The following is an 8,230-nucleotide window of genomic DNA, read 5'->3' as shown; positions in this document are numbered from 1 at the left end:
AATCTATGGTCTTGCAGGCCTGGAGGTCAGAAGACCAAAATGGGTCTCACTGGGCTACAGTCAGGGTGTCGCAGGGCTGGTTCCCTCTGGAGGTTCCAGGAGAGAAGCTGTTTCCTGGCCTCTTCCTGCTTCTAGAGGCGCCTGCATCCCTTGGCTCGTGGCCCCCTCCTCCAGCCTCAGAGTGCATCCCTCCAGCCTCTGCTTCTGCATCACACCTCCTTCTTCTCCGACTCTGACCCCCACCACCCTTTTCTTTTTTTTTTCCTGTTGAATTTTTCTATTTCTGTTCAGTAACAATACCATAAAAATAATACCTTGAGATTTTTATAGAATTTCTTTCTTCCGTGAACACAGTTATCCTCACAACATCCCTGTGAGGTGGGAGAAATCAGGTACTCTTTTTGCCAGTTTCAGGAAGGGAAACTGAGGCACACAGAGGTTAAATCACTTGCCTGGGACACAAAGAACACCAGCAGAGTAAGGTCGGGGAAGTGGGAATGCCAGGGTGAATCACTGCTGAGCTTAGGAACCAAAACATTTGGAAATGTGGGAAAATTTGGCACAGATTCCAGAAAACTAGAAATGAACTACTTCCCAGTATTAAAGATTAGAATATTTGTTATTCTTTTAAAAGTGATATCAGAGGATTACTTCCTGAGTTTTCCATTCTTACACTGAGAAACAATAGTAAGTACTAATAAGGAAAAGGAGCTATGACTTCACTATTAGCATAATCAAAATAAGATTCACCTATAAATAATTTGAAGTGACTGTTAAAAATAATAACACAAGTCATAGAAAACTGAACTAGCATCAAGGAACCTAATCATACTGTGAAGTAAAAAAAGCAAACAAGTGGGCTTCCCTGGTGGTGCAGTGGTTGAGAGTCCGCCTGCCGATGCAGGGGACACGGGTTCGTGCCCCAATCCGGGAAGATCCCACATGCCGCGGAGCGGCTGGGCCCGTGAGCCATGGCCGCTGAGCCTGCGCATCCGGAGCCTGTGCTCCGCAACGGGAGAGGCCACAAGAGTGAGAGGCCCGCGTACCGCAAAAAAAAAAAAAAAAAAAAAAAAGCAAACAAGCAAAAAAAAAGACAAAAACTTACGGAAGATCTTCACTACCTGAAAGAAAAGGGAGGAGAAAGGTGGGTGGATGGTAGGAGCAGAGTGTCTCTGACAGACTAATGTGTCACATAGTGACACAATTTCTCTTTAATTGGAGACCAGACATGCTTTGCTCTGTCAGCGCTGCTGCTAAAAAGACCATAGGTTGCAACAGAGAGACCTCGAAGGCTGTCTTCCCGAGATGCCGGGTGGGGTTTCCAGTGTTCCCAGCCCCTGTCAGCCTGGTTGCCACATTCTGTTAAAGTTTGAATCCCCTTGGAGATTCCCATGATGGTTTGGACCAGACTCCATGGTAGACATACCTTGTCCATTTGGCATCCTTCCTGGTGGTGGTTCTACCATGCTTTGCAGTCCTGAAGCTTCTCTTTGGGCGATCCAAGCTGGAGCCAGTGCAGCCCCGTCAATCTGGCTGGGATCCTGCTGGTGCGGGACTGACTGCAGCCATTGTTGATGCAAAAGGGCCACTGCTGCCAGGGCTGCCCTCCTTGGATCCACGTCCTGACTTTTAAAGTATATCTGACTTTCTCAGAGGTTCACCTTCTGCTTAACATTTAGGTTGATTCAGAACTACAGCTTGGAAGCATAGCAGCAAGATTACTTGTGCCCCACTCTGGTCCCGGAACGCCGTGTCGCCACCGTTCCTGTCATACCCCGCCTCCCGCTTCTAAGGACGCCTGTGATCACACGGGACCCACAGGATAATTCAGGATGATGTCCTCATTTCCAGATCCTTAATCCCATTAACAGAGTCCCTTTTACAACGTGTAGTGGGTTGACTAGTGTTCCCCCAAATTCCATCTCCACCCAGAAAGTGATCTTATTTGGAAATGGGGTCTTTGCACATGGAATCAAGTTGGGGTCCTACTGGAGTAGGGTGGGTCCTCACCCAGTCACTGGTGTCTTCGTACAAAGAGGGAAATTTGGACACAGGCACACAGGGAAGATGGCCGTGGGACAATGGAGTCAGAGATTGGAGGGATGTAGAGCCTAGGAACCCCAACTTGCGACCAGCGGAAGCTGCCAGAGGCGTGGAACCCATCCTCTCCCAGAGCCTCAGAGGGACCAAGGCCCTGCTGACACCTGGATTTTGGACTTCTGGCCTCCACAACTGTGAGAGCATAAGTTTCTGTTGTTTTAAGCCTTCCCATTTTTTGGTCCTTTGTAGTAGCCCTAGGAGGTTAACGCATCTTATAAATCAGCATTGATGGGCTTCAGGAATCAGGATGTGCACATCTTGGGGGGCCGTTATTCAGCCTGTCACAGAGCCTTGGAGGTGTGGAGAAACCTCCGTGCTGGGGAGGAGATGGGTTGCTGGAAACTACAGTTAACCCAGGTATGGAGTCTAGGTTTGCTACCATGGGCTTTAGCGCAAGTGACGCCATTTCGAGCCCGCGGTTTTCTTTCTTTTTTTTCTTTTTTTTTTTTTTTGCGGTACGCGGGCCTCTCCCGTTGTGGAGCACAGGCTCCGGACACGCAGGCTCAGCGGCCGTGGCTCACGGGCCCAGCCGCTCCACGGCATGTGAGATCTTCCCGGACCGGGGCATGAACCCGTGTCCCCTGCATCGGCAGGCGGACTCTCAACCACTGCGCCACCAGGGAAGCCCTGTGGTTTTCTTTTTAACAGACTCAACATGCAGATTTGGGGGGCGGGGTACACAGTTCAGCCTATAAGAGAAATACAAAATATTCCCTGGGATTCTTCCCTGGGAAAGTTGGCTGTTTGGAGGGGAAATGTATGGCTTTCAGAACACTCTATCCTTGACCAACAAAGCATCCCGAATCATAGGGGCTTCAAACAATGCAGTGTATTATTCTCAGGTTCTGTGGGGTGGTCCTTCTGTGGTGTCACTGCAGGGGACTGACAGCTTGGCTAGGGCTGAGGGTCCAAGGCCACTCGCTCATGTGCCTGGCAGTTGGGCCTGGCTGTCAGCTCATGTACTGGGGTCCCCCGCCCCCCGTACTCCCCATCCTCTCATCCTCCAGTGGGCTAGACTGGGCTTCTTGATAGCACAGTTGTCTCTGGGTCTGAGGGAGTGACAGCAGAAGCTGCAAACCCTGTGGGTCCCAAGCTTGGAGCAGGTTCCCCATCACTTCCACCGTAATCTATTGTTCAAAGTAAACCACACAGCCAAGCCAGGTATAAGGGCGGAAGAATAGACTCCACCTGGTAAGGAGCTGAGGGGCAGAGTCACAGCGGGGCGAGGACACGGGGAGGTGGGGGGTCCCTGGGAGCCGTCATGCTAACGATTGACCACATGGTCCTGACTCTCCTGAGGAGACGATTCCAGCTTTGGCTTGGGTTGAAAGCAAGACCCAGTGAGCAACAGACCCAGGTCATTCAACTGACGATTGGGAACACATGCACGCAGGGAGAGGCCATTCTCACAATTGTCCCCGGGTCAGAGACCCGCTAGGACTTGCACATCTGCACGAATCCACTGACTCACCCTGCCACAGCCTGCCAGGGACTCCAGAAATCTGTCTTCCATTAGGGCCAGGATTTAATAGGAACACAGAGGGCACCCCATCATTTGGAAATAAGAATCTCAATTTATCTTGGTTTAGGCAGGAAGGAAGACAGATCCCTGTCACGTTCTATTCAATAGATCACAGGGTATTAATGACTTCGGTCGCTGCCATTGTCAAGTGCTTTCTTGGGAGTCAGAGATGATTCTGTTACAGTCAGCAAACATTTGGTGACCACCTTCTGTGTGCCCAGCCCCGTGCTGTAAAAGCAAAGAGCGGATTGACCCTTCCTGTTCCTGTTACCTATTGCTGCTGTACAAGAAACCACCACCAAACCTACCACCTCAGAACAACACCAATCATTGATTTTGCTCGTGCATCAGCTGGTTCTGGACGACCCGCACTTGCAACTGCACGTTGGTGCTGGCTGCCAGCTCTCCTCCCCGGGGCAGCTTGGGTTTCCTCATGGCATGGCAGTGGGCTTCCAAGTACAAGCGTCCCATGAGGAAGAAGTGGAAGCTACCAGGTTCTTAAGGCCTGGTGCAGCGTTACTTCTGCCATATTCTTGGTCACACAGTTCAGAGTCAAGGTAATAGTGTCCTTGCAAAACTCATGTCCACTGGAACCTCAGAGTGGGGCCTCGTTCGGAAAAAGGGTCTTTGCAGATCGAATACCACGAGGTCATACTGAACTAGTGTGGCCCTAATGCACTGTGACTAGTGTCCTTATATGGAGAGGAGGGGACACGGCAGATCAGAAGCTGGAAGAGGAGAGCAAGGATCCTCCCCTCCAGGTTCCAGAGGGAGCCTGGCCCTGCCGACACCTCGATTTCAGACCCTGGCCTCGGAAAGTGTGAGAGAACAAACTTCTGTTGTTTTGAGGCACCCAGTTTGTGGTCATTTGTTCTGGCACACCTGTGACGCGGATACGCTCATTTACCCTGCTTTTCAAACTCTGACCACAGACTCCATTTATTTGATAGTTTTCTGGGGTGGGGGAGATTAGGGAGGGTGTCCCATAGGCGATAGTGCTTGGGAGGGACGGTATTTATAGAAACAGAAGTGGCAGGACTTCCGTGGTTAAGAATCCAATGCAGCAGACACGGGTTCAAGCCCTGGCCTGGGAAGATCCCACATGCCGCAGAGCAACCAAGCTCATGTGCCACAACTACTGAGCCTGCGCCTCTAGAGCCCACGCTCCACAGCAAGAGAAGCCACCACAATGAGAAGCCTGCGCACCGCAATGAAGAGTAGCCCCCGCTTGCCACGAGTGGAGGAAGCCTGCGCACAGCAACAAAGACCCAGTGCAGCCATAAATAAATAAATATATTTAAAAAAAGAAACAGGAGTGTTGACGACTCAGAGGACATGGATGAGAGGGATGATACTGAGAACTCTTGACAATTAACTCGTTACTACAGCAGCTCTGTAAAGTGGGTCTGTTACTATTCCCATCTCACAGATGGAGAGATCGAGGGACGGGGAAGTCAAAGCACTTGCCCAGGGTCTCAAGCCAAGAGGGACAGAGCTTGGATTCAAGGTCCAGCAGGAGATCTAGAGGCTCAGGGCCCCTCCCTAGCAGGAGGGCGCAGTGCTGTGATTCCCTTGCTGGGGGCTGGAGGGGAGACCAGTTTTCATTCTGTTCATCCCTCTCTCCCCTGGCTGGTGTGCAGGGGTCCAGCTCACGTAAGGACCCAGCACACACACTGGGGGATGCCGTTCCTGAGAGAACAGGCAGCATCGGGATGCTTGGCTTCCCCCCAGGCTGACAGGTTTAGAATCTTCCAGAAATGCCACACCCTGGGTGTGAAACCCAGGGCCCACCGGGGAGAAAGCAATCACCGTTGTAGCGTTTGCCAAAAGAGCTGCATTTCCTGAGGCGTTCCCAGCCACAGTCATCGGTGTTCTCTGGCTCTTCTCCTTGGATATTGGAGAGAAGAGAGGGGGGCAGAAACCCTGGTGATGGCGGGAACCCAGACGTGTTTCAGGTTAATGATTTCAAAGCAGTGTGAGCAAAGAGTCTCATGAAATTGTGAAATGTAGTCTTCCTGTTTTCGTAAAGATATAATCATACTTCCATTTTGTTGTTTGCCTCCAAGAATGAAGAGGTTCCAGACGGATGATTCAAAAGAGAGAAAACAAGGACTTCCCTGGACATCCAGTGGTTAAGATTCTGCACTTCCACTGCAGGGGGCACAGGTTCGATCCCTGGTCTGGGAACTAAGATCCCGCATGCCGCGCAGTGCAGCCAAAAAAAAATAAACAAAAAAACTCAACCAACCAAACAAACAAAAAAACAAAAGAGAAAACAAAGAAACAATAACAGCAAAAAATAGACTCCCTTGTTCTAACGTTAGATTTATTATCACTTTTAAACTAAAGTCGTTATCAGGATTGGCTACTAGGGAGGAACAAAAACCCCACCCCTCCTCCCCACCTAAATAAGGATAGAAGTTTATTTCTCTTTTATATAAAAGAAGTCTGACGTAGGTAGTAGAACTGATATAGAGACCTATATCAGTCATGGACCCAAGTGCCACCATTTATGGCTTCTGTTCCCAAGGTACCTCATGGTCCAAAGTGGCTGCTGCACTCCAGCCATCATACCCATATTCTAGGCAGGAAGGAAGAAGGAGAACCACGAAGGGCAAACCTCCCCCTCCCTTTAGGGAGACTTCCTTGAAGCCACACAAAACTATTCCACTGACTCCTCTTTGACTTAGATGAAGTTCTACAGAAAGGAGAAGGTGCAAGGCTGGCTGCGAAGTATCATGTTTTAGCTGAGTGACAGTGCACTCGATTAGGAATCAAGAATCTTCCTATTCTTAAGGAAGAAAAGAGATGAGCTATCTGGAGGCAACTTGAGCATTCTGTGTCGCTGCTGGCGAATTTTGTGTGAAAGGGATCTAGCACTGAGATGGAGCATTGGGAAGCTGTCATTGTCCCAGGATGGCCACAAACTGTGTCACCCTGGGTGTTGATGATCTGGCAACCTTATCACTTTTCGTAAGCTTTTTCTTGGTTGAGGAGGAAGGATTCATGAGTGTTCCAGGATAATTGTTTATACTTCAAAACCATTAAAGCGTTTCCATCCCAAATCCTGTAAAGAAAAGCTCCCTGAATGTTCCAGTACTTTCTAACCAAAGAATTTAGTAGGTTACTCCCTTATGACCACCTCCTTGCTTCAACAGGTATCCCTTGCTAACTGGAAGCTCACAGTTGGAACTCGGGACCTGAATAGATTGAGGAAGAGAGGGAGGGTGGGAGGGAGTGAGGGAAAGAAAGACAGAGAGGGAGCCCCCCGTTGGACCTATGAGTGATCAATTACCACATCACAGATTTGTTAAAAGCCCAGGTTTTGGAGTCCACTGGGTTCACAGCCTCTGTATCTCTTTCTGTGAGATCCTGGGCCACCTATTTATGCGTGTGAACCTCAGTTTTCTTTTCAGTTTAATGGGGATGCTACATATCTCACCTCACAGTACCGGCATGAGGATGGGAGACAGGATTCATGTAAAGCACTCAGTAGATGATGAGCTTGGGTTCCTAGTTCCCTCTTGTGGGCTCGGGGTTCACCCAGCACCCAGGTGCCCAGAGAGAAAGGGAGCTGTTTGGGGGGCTGTGGCTGACCTCTTTGGTGCCAGGAGCTCCCCCCGAGACATCCATTCCAGCTCCCCTGGCCCCAGGCCGTCCTCCCCATGGCTGCCTCATGATCTGCCCCAGATGGAAGTCTGCCTTTTGGGGGCTCCTAATTCTCTCCCCCCAGGCTCACATCTACATTGCTTAGCAGCCTCGCTCAGGCTCCCACGCCCAGCCTCGCCTCCCCAGTATGTCCCTGTGTCTCCTGTTCGTCCTTCTAGACCCATCTCTCTGCCCAGCCCCCCTGCCTTGGATCCTCCCCCACTCGGATCAACAGCTCTGGCTGCCCCGGCCACTGGGTGCACACGTGAGCCAGGTCCTTTCCCCTGGCCACAGGCTTGTGCCGATGGCTGAGTGTATTAGTTTGGGTTCCCCCAAAACAGACTCTGAGACAGGATGTGAGTGCAAGTAGTTTATTGGGGAGATGATCCCAGGGAATACCAGGAAGAGGGGGAAAAGGGAAAGAGCAAACAAAGAGTGGGCATCACGTCAGCTATCACGGGGGCACCTGGAGTGTAGTCCCTTGGGTTCTCTGGGAGCAAGTGTCATCCCCTGAGCGGTGAGGGAGCTGGGGTACCTATACTCCAGGTCTTACTCAATTATTGGTTGAGGGCTTCCCTGGTGGCGCAGTGGTTGAGAGTCTGCCTGCTAATGCAGGGGACATGGGTTCGAGCCCTGGTCTGGGAAGATCCCACAGGCCGCGGAGCAACTAGGCCCGTGAGCCACAACTACTGAGCCTGCGCATCTGGAGCCTGTGCTCCGCAACAAGAGAGGCCGCGATAGTGAGAGGCCCGCGCACCGCGATGAAGAGTGGCCCCCGCTTGCCACAACTAGAGAAAGCCCTCGTACAGAAACGAAGACCCAACACAGCAAAAATAAATAAATTAATTAATAAACTCCTACCCCAAACATAAAACAAAAAATTTTATTGGTTGATGCTGCTCCAACGGGTGTGATTCCATGCCAATTTTGACCTGCCATGGGCATCGTGCCCAGAGGCAA

General features: G+C 50.7%; 1 pseudogene across 1 annotated transcript; it reads right to left on the bottom strand.

Annotated features, from left to right (window-relative positions):
* Positions 1 to 1,340: 1,340 nt before the first annotated feature.
* On the bottom strand, positions 1,341 to 4,057 carry LOC309794954 (arginine/serine-rich protein PNISR-like; annotated as a pseudogene). The gene is made up of 2 exons: positions 3,963 to 4,057; positions 1,341 to 1,622 (listed from the first exon to the last, which is right to left on the bottom strand). The product of its transcript is annotated as an arginine/serine-rich protein PNISR-like (transcript).
* Between the last annotated feature and the right edge of the window lie 4,173 nt (positions 4,058 to 8,230).

Source organism: Mesoplodon mirus, assembly GCF_964341445.2.
Source record: "Mesoplodon mirus genome assembly, chromosome: 19".
Lineage (NCBI taxonomy): Eukaryota > Metazoa > Chordata > Mammalia > Artiodactyla > Ziphiidae > Mesoplodon > Mesoplodon mirus.
The sequence above is the reverse complement of the archived record's forward strand: the minus strand, read 5'-3'. Positions and strand labels throughout refer to the sequence as shown.